At 39.2% G+C, this 12,003-nt stretch overlaps 1 long non-coding RNA gene across 2 annotated transcripts in view; it reads left to right on the top strand.

The window, feature by feature from the left end:
• Window positions 1-11,554, top strand: part of LOC123330436 — a 248,184-nt gene extending 236,630 nt beyond the window's left edge. Inside the window, exon 6 of one of the 2 annotated variants that reach the window (XR_006546378.2) lies at window positions 11,393-11,554. This is a non-coding gene — a long non-coding RNA (uncharacterized LOC123330436). The remainder of the gene's footprint in view (window positions 1-11,392) is intronic. The other variant, XR_006546380.2, reaches the window with a different exon arrangement.
• Window positions 11,555-12,003: the final 449 nt, after the last annotated feature.

Genomic DNA, 12,003 nt, shown 5'->3' on the forward strand with positions numbered 1-12,003 from the left:
CATATGGCTTTTATTTTTCAATTTGTTAATGTGGTGTATTACATTGATTGATTTGCAGATATTGAAGAATCCTTGCATCCCTGGGATAAAGCCCACTTGGTCATGGTGTATGATCTTTTTAATGTGTTGTTGGATTCTGATTGCTAGAATTTTGTTAAGGATTTTTGCATCTATGTTCATCAGTGATATTGGCCTGTAGTTTTCTTTTTTTGTGGGATCTTTGTCATGTTTTGGTATTAGGGTGATGGTGGCCTCATAGAAAGAGTTTGGAAGTTTACCTTCCTCTGCAATTTTCTGGAAGAGTTTGAGTAGGATAGCTGTTAGCTCTTCTCTAAATTTTTGGTAGAATTCAGCTGTGAAGCCGTCTGGTCCTGGGCTTTTGTTTGCTGGAAGATTTCTGATTACAGTTTCAATTTCCGTGCTTGTGATGGGTCTGTTAAGATTTTCTATTTCTTCCTGGTTCAGTTTTGGAAAGTTGTACTTTTCTAAGAATTTGTCCATTTCTTCCACGTTGTCCATTTTATTGGCATATACTTGCTGATAGTAGTCTCTCATGATCCTTTGTATTTCTGTGTTGTCTGTTGTGATCTCTCCATTTTCATTTCTAATTTTATTGATTTGATTTTTCTCCCTTTGTTTCTTGATGAGTCTGGCTAATGGTTTGTCAATTTTATTTATCCTCTCAAAGAACCAGCTTTTGGCTTTGTTGATTTTTGCTATGGTCTCTTTTGTTTCTTTTGCATTTATTTCTGCCCTAATTTTTAAGATTTCTTTCCTTCTACTAACCCTGGGGTTCTTCATTTCTTCCTTTTCTAGTTGCTTTAGGTGTAGAGTTAGGTTATTTATGTGACTTTTTTCTTGTTTCTTGAGGTATGCCTGTATTGCTATGAACCTTCCCCTTAGCACTGCTTTTACAGTTTCCCACAGGTTTTGGGTTGTTGTGTTTTCATTTTCATTCGTTTCTATGCATATTTTGATTTCTTTTTTTATTTCTTCTGTGATTTGTTGGTTGTTCAGCAGCGTGTTGTTCAGCTTCCATATGTTGGAATTTTTAATAGTTTTTCTCCTGTAATTGAGATCTAATCTTACTGCATTGTGGTCAGAAAAGATGCTTGGAATGATTTCAATTTTTTTGAATTTACCAAGGCTAGATTTAGGCCTAGGATGTGATCTATCCTGGAGAAGGTTCCATGTGTGCTTGAGAAAAAGGTGAAATCATTGTTTTGGGGTGAAATATCCTATAGATATCAATTATGTCTACTGGTCTATTGTATCATTTAAAGTTTGTGTTTCCTTGTTAATTTTCTATTTAGTTGATCTATCCATAGGTGTGAGTGGGGTATTAAAGTCTCACACTAATATTGTGTTATTGTTAATTTCCCCTTTCATTCTTGTTATCATTTGTCTTACATATTGCGGTGCTACTATGTTGGGTGCATATATATTTTATTTATAATTGTTATATCTTCTTCTTGGATTGATCCTTTGATCATTATGTAGTGTCCTTCTTTGTCTCTTTTCACAGCCTTTGTTTTAAAGTCTATTTTATCTGATATGAGGATTGCTACTCCTGCTTTCTTTTGGTCTCCATTTGCATGGAATATCTTTTTCCAGCCCTTCACTTTCAGTCTGTATGCGTCCCTTGTTTCGAGATGGGTCTCTTGTAGACAACATATTAGGGGTCTTGTTTTTGTATCCATTCAGCCAGTCTTTGTCATTTGGTTGAGGCATTCAACCCATTTACGTTTAAGGTAATTATTGATAAGTATGATCCCATTGCCATTTACTTTTGTTTTGGGTTCGAGTTTATACACCCTTTTTGTGTTTCCTGTCTAGAGAAGATCCTTAGCATTTGTTGGAGAGCTGGTTTGGCGGTGCTGAATTCTCTCAGCTTTTGCTTGTCTGTAAAGCTTTTGATTTCTCCTTCATATTTGAATGAGATCCTTGGTGGGTACAGTAATCTGGGCTGTAGGTTATTTTCTTTCATCACCTTAAGTATGTCCTGCCATTCCCTCCTGGCCTGAAGAGTCTCTATTGAAAGATCAGCTGTTAGCCTTGTGGAATCCCCTTATGTGTTATTTGTTGTTTTTCCCTTGCTGCTTTTAATATTTGTTCTTTGTGTTTGATCTTTGTTAATTTGATTAATATGTGTCTTGGGGTGTTTCGCCTTGGGTTTATCCTGTTTGGGACTCTCTGGGTTTCTTGGACTTGGGTGATTATTTCCTTCCCCATTTTAGGGAAGTTTTCAACTATTATCTCCTCAAATATTTTCTCATGGTCTTTCTTTTGGTCTTCTTGTTCTAGGACTCCTATGATTCGAATGTTGGGGTGTTTAACATTGTCTCAAGGTCTCTGAGATTGTCCTCATTACTTTTAATTCGTTTTTCTTTTTCCCTCTCTGTTTCATTTATTTCTACCATTTTATCTTCTACATCACTTATCCTATCTTCTGCCTCCGTTATTCTACTGTTGGTTCCCTCCAGAGTGTTTTTTATCTCATTTATTGCATTATTCATTATATATTGACTCTTTTTTATTTCTTCTAGGTCCTTGTTAAACCTTTCTTGCATCTTCTCAATCCTTGTCTCCAGGCTATTTATCTGTAATTCCATTTTGTTTTCAAGATTTTGGATCATTTTCACTATCATTATTTGGAATTCTTTATCAGGTAGATTCCCCATCTCTTCCTCTTTTGTTTGGTTTGGTGGGCATTCATCCTGTTGCTTTACCTGCTGGGTATTTCTCTGCCTCTTCATCTTGTTTATATTGCTGTGTTTGGGGTGTCCTTTCTGTATTCTGGCAGTTTGTGGAGTTCTCTTTATTGTGGAGTTTCTCGCTGTGGGTGGGGTTGGACGGGTGGCTTGTCAAGGTTTCTTGGTTAGGGAAGCTTGTGTCGGTGTTCTGGTGGGTGGAGCTGGATTTCTTCTCTCTGGAGTGCAATGAAGTCTCCAATAATGAGTTATGTCAGTGGGTTTGAAGTGACTTTGGGCAACCTGTATTGAAGCTCAGGGCTATGTTCCTATGTTGGTAGAGAATTTGTGTGGTATGTCTTGCTCCGGAACTTCTTGGCCCTTGGGTGGTGCTTGGTCTCAGTGTAGGTATGGAGGCATTTGATGAGCTCCTGTCGATTAATGTTCCCTGGAGTCAGGAGTTCTCTAGTGTTCTCAGGATTTAGACTTAAACCTCCTGCCTCTGGTTTTCAGCCTTATTCTTACAGTAGCCTCAAGACTTCTCCATCTATGTAGCACCAATGATAAAACATCTAGGTTAAAGATGAAAAGTTTCTCCACAGTGAGGGACACCCAGAGAGGTTCACAGAGTTACATGGAGAAGAGAAGAGGGAGGAGGGTGATAGAGGTGACCAGGAGGAGAAGAGGGGGAATCAAAAGAGGGGATAGCAAGCTAGCCAGTAATCACTTCCCTGTGTGCTCTCCACAGTCTGGACCACTCAGAGATGTTCACAGAGTTACACAGAGAAGAGAAGAGGGAGGAAGGAGACAGAGGTGGCCAGGAGGATAAAGAGGGGAATCAAAAGGAGAGAGACAGATCCAGCCAGTAATCAGTTCCCTAAGTGTTCTCCACAGTCCAGACACACAAAGAGACTCACAGAGTTGGGTAGAGAAGAGAAGGGGGAGGGAGAAGATAGAGGCGATCTGGTGGAGAAAAAGGAGAGTCCAAGCAGGGGGAGAGGAGTCAAGCCAATAATCTCACTCCCAAGTAAAAATGGGTACTGAAGATTGGATTCTTAAAGGTACAAAATTGATAACAAATGCCAAAAAGCAAAGATTAAAAATCTAGAGTAGAGGTTGGATTCTCCAAAATACAATATTAAAGGAAAAAAAACAAAGTCACAAAAATTATAAAATATATATATATGAAGTTTGCTTTAAAAAATAAGGTCTTTTTTTTCTTCAAAGTAATAGTTGGTTATAAAAATGAAAATTAAAGGAGTAATAGAGGATTTAAAATAATTTTTTTTAATTTAAAGAATGATAATAGTAAAAATATATCTAAGACTTTCTCTGGTGTTGTTGTGGACAGTGTGGGGTCAGTTCATTTTCAGATAGTTCCTTGGTCTGGCTTATATTTCTCAAGATCTATAGACCCCTTCCTATGTAGTTGGTGCTAACTTCAGGGTTTTAAACTATTGCACCTGTCACTTCCAGGGCGATTCCCTCTGTTTTAGCTTCTTCTGTTTGCTGGTCTCTTCAGTATCTAATTTCCACCCTGACCCAAGGGGGCGGTGGTGGACACTTTTTTAGGCTCACTTGTTCAGTCGCGCTGTGGGGAGGGAGGACCACTGCAAACAAATAACACTGGCATGTGCTTACAGTGTCTCAGCCACCCTGGGTTTGCCCCCACTCACAGCATGTGTGCTTTCGCTGTCTACCTTGCTTAGGCTCTAGGGTGCTCTGCTGGGAACTGTCTGAGGCCGGCCCTGGGCTGCATGTACCTCCCAGGTCTAAGCCGCTCAGGTTCAGGTACTCAGGTAGTCCTCAGAGGCACAGACTCGGTTGGGTCTGCGTTTTGTGCCCTTCCCAGGTCCAAGCCGCTCAGGTGGACCAGGTGTTTGGCGAGCACGGTGGCTGTGACTTATCGCCTCCCCTGTCCGTGCCGCTCGGTTTTCTGGGTATATAACGGGCGCACCTTCTCAGGTGGATGTCAACCGTCCAGAATCCCAAGATGTCTTGGTTAGCAACGAAGCCTGCTTGCAGTTTGGTAGATGATGCCTCTCTGGGGCCGCGATTGCACCCTTCTGGCTCTGGCTGCCCTCGCCTTACTGTCTTCGGCGGGGGATGGGCTGGTCCGCAGTTGGCTAGCTCTAGTCAGTCCTTTGTTCTGTGAGCGAGCCTGGCGGTGTCTTAGTTTAGGGCTTTTTGTGGGGTAGCTATCCCACAGTCTGGTTAGCTATCTCAAGTTAGTTCTCTCAGGTTGTCCTCGGGGCATTCAGGCCTGGTCCTTACTCTAAGCAATGCAGCCCGCGCCTCTGTGCCCAGCCCCAGCTTGCTAGTGGCGGATGCAGGCCTCTGGGCTGCTTCTCCACTGGGAGTTACTGTTGGGCATGTAATCTGTAGGTTTTAATTTATTTATTTTTCCTCCCAGTTATGTTGCCCTCTGAGGTTCCAAGGCTTGCCACAGACTCGCCAGTGAGAGTGTTTCCTGGTGTTTGGAAACTTCTCTCTTTTTTAAGACTCCCTTCCTGGGAGGGATCTCTGTCCCTACCTCTTTTGTCTCTCTTTTTATCTTTTATCCTACCTCCTTTCAAAGGCAATGGGCTGCTTTTCTGGGTGCCTGATGTACTCTGTCGGCATTCAGAAGTTGTTTTGTGGAATTTACTCAGCGTTCAAATGTTCTTTTGATGAATTTGTGGGGGAGAAAGTGGTCTCCTTGTCCTATGCCTCCGTCATCTTAGGACTGCCCCCCGCCCCCCCACCACCCACTTCTGTATTCTAACAAAGGAAATAGACAAGTTCTATCATGGAAGGTAGAAGATAATATTATTATATGTATCTTATAGATGAGGGAAATGAGGCTAAGAGAGGTTAAATAACTTATCCACGGCCCACTAAGAGTAAGTAATGGAACTGGAATCCACAGCCAGGCTGTCTGTAATACTCATGACATCAATCACTACTTCTTATACTCCTTGGTACATTCATTTGCTTTCTTCTATCTTATCATCATAAAATGAATGCTCATGGGGGAAGGTCCTGCTACATTGATACCTATTATAGCCTTCCTAGTACTTGGCAAATTGAAAAAGTATCCAAAATCCACTCAAGATATAAAGGATTCAAAAGCATAGGAAAAAAAATGCCAATCTTGTTACGGATAAGCACTGTGGGGAAACACCAACTTTTTAAACCTAAGTCATAAATGCTTCACATTTCTCCATCCCTTTACTTATTCTGTTCTATTTCCCTCATAGATGCTTTCCTTTGTTAAGTGAATATTTCTTGCTTATATTTTTAATACCACTCAAATATTATTTCCATTAAAAAAAAATCTCCAGTGAACTCATCCTCCCCATAGACTTGGTCACTCATGGGTGCTATCATAGCATTTTTTGCATACCTTTATAGCAACACTTAACTGTATTATGCTGAACCATATCAAGTCATCATTTTTATAGGTCAAGGTTGAATGTCAGCAAAATCGTATGGTTCAACCTAAATGTATTGTGTATGTGTATACTACATGAGATTCAGGGTTAGAAACCATGTGTACTTTTCTTTCTTTAATTTAGTGCCTAGATGTATGCTCAGAAAATGACTGCTGAGTTAAATGAATGTCAACACACTAGAGGCTATATTAAAAAAATCTTAATCATTGACATCTATTCCATGGACATCAACCAGTCAGAACAGGTACTGGCCATAAACAACTACTAAAACTGCCCCTATTCTCTCATCTGCATATCTGCCAAGCCTATGCCAAGGATACGTACAAGAATAAGACTTTTGGGTTGTAGTGAACCCCCAAATGAGATTCTAACCAACTGTATTCAATGTTTAAACCTTCTCTTTAACAGTGTCTTTCTCAAGCAAGAATTCTTAATTCCTAATTCCCTCCTTTCCCATCAGATTAGCACCATGTTGACCCCACAGGTGGTCATTAGCAGGACACAACTGCTACTAAGACAACACCTCTCCCTTTCCCCTGCTACACTCACGGAATGCTCTGGATCTGTGCTTCTCACACCCTCAGATCTTACAAGCTACTTTAAAAAGTGGGAACATCAGAACTTCCCTAGTAGTCCAATGGTTAAGAATCCACCTTCCAAAGCAGGAGATGTGGGTTTGATCCCTGGTCAGAAAACTAAGATCCCACATGCTATGGTGCAATTAAGCCTGAATGCAGCTGAAGTAAATAAATATTTTTAAAAAGTGGGAACATAGATTTGCCAACCTTTCACATTACTAAGTAAGAGCATTCAAAAATTAAATCACATCTACTATCATCATGAAAGAGAAAAAAAAATTGAAACACTAAAGAAGTAGGAAGTTGTACTATCAGGATAAATAATGCTACTATAATTAAGTTAAACCAATGACCTCTCTCTTTGTCTTTAACTGTAGTTTGTTTAATTGCATATTTTTGTAAGCTAAAAATGGGGAAATTTTATCATTAGTAAACATCACTTTTTTTTGCCTGAATTTTCCCTTGCAATTATAATTATAGCATATGCATAGAGAGACTTTTAAAATGGTAAATGATGCCTGAATTTTTTTTAATGCTACTTCTTATTTACAGCTAAGTTTTTACATATTTATATGTCTGTGACTTTTATTTACCAAGTTGGATTTGTTTTGATAGTCTATTTTAGTAGAAAATTCATGTAGCTGTAATTTTGCATGAAAAATAACATATATTTTCCTATACAGGTTTTTCTCATTTTAGCTAATGAAAATTCTGCCGATTAGGCACTGGGAAAGTATCTGTCAGTAGTTAATGCTAATAGAGACACCAGAGCATTCTCTCCACTATTAATCTGTGGATAATGGAAAGCCTATTTCTTAAGTACACACAGAAGAAAGAATAGAAAAAATACTGGCTATGACACCAAATGAATTGCCTTCCTCCCACACTACTGTGCCCTTGTAACCTAGGGCATGTAGAGCAGGCTGGCAGCCATTGCATTACAGATTTAAAAGCGCTGGAATCTCTCGGTCCTGTAGTAGGTTGCCTGATGGATTGGTGAGTAATGTACTTGAAGAGTGCATTACCGAGCTCTAGACTAATGGCCACCTCTTGCCCATGGCCTTTATGGTAGATCATTCATTGTGCTGCCTCATCAGCTTCCTGCCAGTCTGTATCTGGCATGAGCACTGGCTGTTCCAAAGCTGATTAATCCCCTAGGAATGAGTCCAACTGCAAATCTCACTGTGGATTACACAAAAGTGGGGATGTTCTGGTGCTATGGGGACAACACAATTGTTCTTTGAATTCAAGAATCCTCATTTTAGAAGATGAAATTAGTTCACCAATCAAGTATATGACCATCCATAGCAAATCTTATAAAAAGTAAGAAAATTCCAATAAAATGAATGCAATGAATGGTGATTTCCAGGTTTTAAGTTTTACAAGGATGAAAATATCTTAAAGGGGATCTCAAGAATGTTAACTAGCAACATACAAGTCATCAAAGAAGATATCACATCACAACATAACTTTGTATTGCATTTTTATTTAGCTTTTCTCTTTCTCAGATGTTTTGCTGGTTCCACAATTTTTAAAAGGTGAAAGGTCTGTAATTTCCACCTATAAAGTAATGTAGACTTTCCTCTGAAAGGCATATAATATTATCATAAATAGTAAAATTACTCTAAAAATCACAAATGATATTTGATGGCAGAATTTTATTCACTGGAAATGTGTGACAACATTTGCTGTTGATTTAGTACAGAAAATTATTATTTTTTAAAAATAAAAGATCATTTCTATATTGTCAAAGTAGAGGTCTACACAAATTACAGATTTGCTACATTGTTATGAATTATAATTAGCATGTGAAAAGAACAATAACTTAATAAATATCTTAGGTCATTGGTGCTTTAATAACCACAACATCATCATGTTTCTTCAAATTCAGTGTCTGGAAATTGAGTGTGTAAAAAAGACAAAAGAAACAAAGTACATAATAGAAGATCACATGTTCTGCTTTATTGACTATGCCAAAGCCTTTGACTGTGTGGATCACAATAAACTGGAAAATTCTTCAAGAGATGGGAATACCAGACCACCTGACCTGCCTCTTGAGAAACCTGTATGCAGGTCAGGAAGCAACAGTTAGAACTGGACGTGGAACAACAGACTGGTTCCAAATAGGAAAAGGAGTACGTCAAGGCTGTATATTGTCACCCTGCTTATTTAACTTATATGCAGAGTGCATCATGAGAAACGCTGGGCTGGAGGAAGCACAAGCTGGAATCAAGATTGCCAGGAGAAATATCAATAACCTCAGATATGCAGATGACACCACCCTTATGGCAGAAAGTGAAGAGGAACTAAAAAGCCTCTTGATGAAAGTGAAAGAGGAGAGTGAAAAAGTTGGCTTAAAGCTCAACATTCAGAAAACAAAGATCATGGCATCTGGTCCCATCAGTTCATGGGAAATAGATGGGGAAACAGTGGAAACAGTGTCAGTCTTTATTTTGGGGGGCTCCAAAATCACTGCAGAAGGTGACTGCAGCCATGAAATTAAAAGACGCTTACTCCTTGGAAGGAAAGTTATGACCAACTAGACAGCATATTAAAAAGCAGAGACATTACTTTGCCAACAAAGGTCCGTCTAGTCAAGGCTATGGTTTTTCCTGTGGTCATGTATGGATGTGAGAGTTGGACTGTGAAGAAAGCTGAGCACCGAAGAATTGATGCTTTTGGACTGTGGTGTTGGAGAAGATTCTTTAGAGTCCCTTGGACTGCAAGGAGATCCAACCAGTCCATTCTAAAGGAGACCAGTCCTGGGTGTTATTTGGAAGGAATGATGCTAAAGCTGAAACTCCAGTACTTTAGCCACCTCATGTGAAGAGTTGGAAAAGACTCATTGGAAGAGACCCTGATGCTGGGAGGGATTGGGGGCAGGAGGAGAAGGGGACGACAGAGATGGCTGGATGGCATCACCGACTCAATGGACGTGAGTTTGGGTGAACTCCAGGAGTTGGTGATGGACAGGGAGGCCTGGCATGCTACAATTCATGGGGTCTCAAAGAGTCGGAGACGACTGAGCAACTGAACTGAACTGAACTGTGACTCAGAACTAAGAACAGTGTACAATTCTAGGAGAATTTGGAGGAGAGGAAAGTCAATGATGACTGGAGAAAAAAGAAACTTCATGGAGGAGCTGACTCTAAAATGAACTAGAATTTGGGTAAGCAATGGGGAGAGTGAGTATTCAGGTTAGTAAAATAGCAGAAGCAAAAGCACAGAAATGTTAAATTAGTATTAAATAAATATTGGGCTTCCCAGGTGGTAAAGAACTTGCCAATGCAGGAGACATAAGAAATGCGGGTTTGATACCTGGGTCTCGAAGATCCCATGGAGGAGAGCATGACCACCCACTCTAGTATTCTTGCCTGGAGAATCCCTTGGACAGAGGAACCTGGCAGGCTACAGTCCAAAGGGTCACAAAAAGTGAGAAATGACTGAAGCGACTTAGCACACACAAATAAATATTAAGGACTAGAAAGAAGTAAAGCCTGACCAGGGCAGAGGATTTGGGTTTGGAAGTAGTAGAAAATAGAGTACACGCTGAGGGGACTTATGAATCTGGCAGTGTGGTAGACTAAATTATCTAGAAATCCTCCTGCTACAATCATCTAGTAATGCTAAACAGAATAGAATGTATTTCTTCTGGCATATATATCTTACTTTCTAGAAAAATGACAAAAATATTCAGGATTCAGAGATGAGCTAGACACTTATAACCAGAGTGATAAACATGTGAATGGAGGTTGTGGTTGCCCCAAGAAGTTGGATGTGGTGGGATGTGGAAGTTGTTGGCCTTGGAAATCTAGAAGCTTGAGTTAACAGCCTTGAGTAGACTGAAGATGAGACCTTAAGCCAAGGACTTGGAACTAAACACTTGCTTCACACCTTGTCCTTTAAAAGCTAGGACCTTTAAATCATTAAATGATATGTCATTTTGAAAGGATAGATTAAGGGGAAAATACACCAACTGCACAGGGAAATAACAAGGAAGCTTGTCAGTCTTGGACTGAATTTTTTTTTAAGATATTTTTTATTTAAAATAATAACAATGATGTACCATGTATGAGTTTAGGAATACATGATAAATAGTACCTGCATGATCTGGTAATTCCCAAAGGCAGAAATTAATCGAAAAATGTGCCCTAGAACAGTAAAACACCTAGAGAAAACTAACACAAAACTCTTTGGGAGTATATTTTACAGATAAAAGCCATTAGTTCTTGATTCAATAATATATAATGCCAAAATAAACTATCTACAACAAGTAGCAGTCATTAAACATAGTGTTGATACATAGCAGGATTAAACTCCCCATGTAGTCAATCCAACTTCTTTAGGAAAAGATTAGAGCCAACGGAGAGAGGTAATAATCAAAGAGATAATGATTCAGAATTTTCCAGTACAGATGTAAGGAAGGAATCATCAGGTAGTATAATAAAACCTTAGTTGTACTTACTCCTTCCAAGATACTCTGTAGTGAAACTGCAGAATACCAAAGACTAAGAGGAAAAATTTTAAGCAATTAGAAAATTAGATCACTAATATCTACAGCAGATTTCACAATAGTAGCAGCAGAAAATAGAGGGCTTAATGCTACAGAAAAAAAAAAAAAAACCTGTCAGTTTGAAATTCTGTGTCCTTATAAATGTTTATTCAAGAGTGATGATTTTTTAAATGACAGTTTCAGACAAATGAAAACTTGGAGTTTATCATTTACATACCTTCACTGGAAAAAAAATTAAAGAATGTTCTTCAGAAGGAAGGGAGTTGAAGCCAGAAACAAGGTGAAGACAGGAAGAAGCAATGCTGAAAAAAGACAATGACCAACATATAGGTAAATCTAAATAATTTCTACTTATATAAGAAAATAATAAAAATAATATGTATTTTGCTGCTGCTGCTAAGTCACTTCAGTCGTGTCCAACTCTGTGCAACCCCATAGACGGCAGCTTACCAGGCCCTGCCATCCCTGGGATTCTCCAGGCAAGAATACTGGAATGGGTTGCCATTTCCTTCTCCAATGCATGAAAGTGAAAAGTGAAAGTGAAGTCGCTCAGTCGTGTCCAACTCTTAGCAACGTCATGAACTGCAGCCTACCAGGCTCCTCCGTCCATGGGATTTTCCAGGCAAGAGTACTGGAGTGGGGTGCCATTGGGTACAAAAAAAGAGGAACTAAAAATAGTAATATGAAAAAAAAAAAGGAACCGAGTCCTTTTATTTATGGAGAGTGATTAGTTACAGACTCTCTTAATTCAAATGTATGTGTTCAAAAGATGAGAAGACAAGCAACCA

Source organism: Bubalus bubalis, chromosome 18, assembly GCF_019923935.1.
Source record: "Bubalus bubalis isolate 160015118507 breed Murrah chromosome 18, NDDB_SH_1, whole genome shotgun sequence".
In the NCBI taxonomy this organism is placed as follows: Eukaryota; Metazoa; Chordata; class Mammalia; order Artiodactyla; family Bovidae; genus Bubalus; species Bubalus bubalis.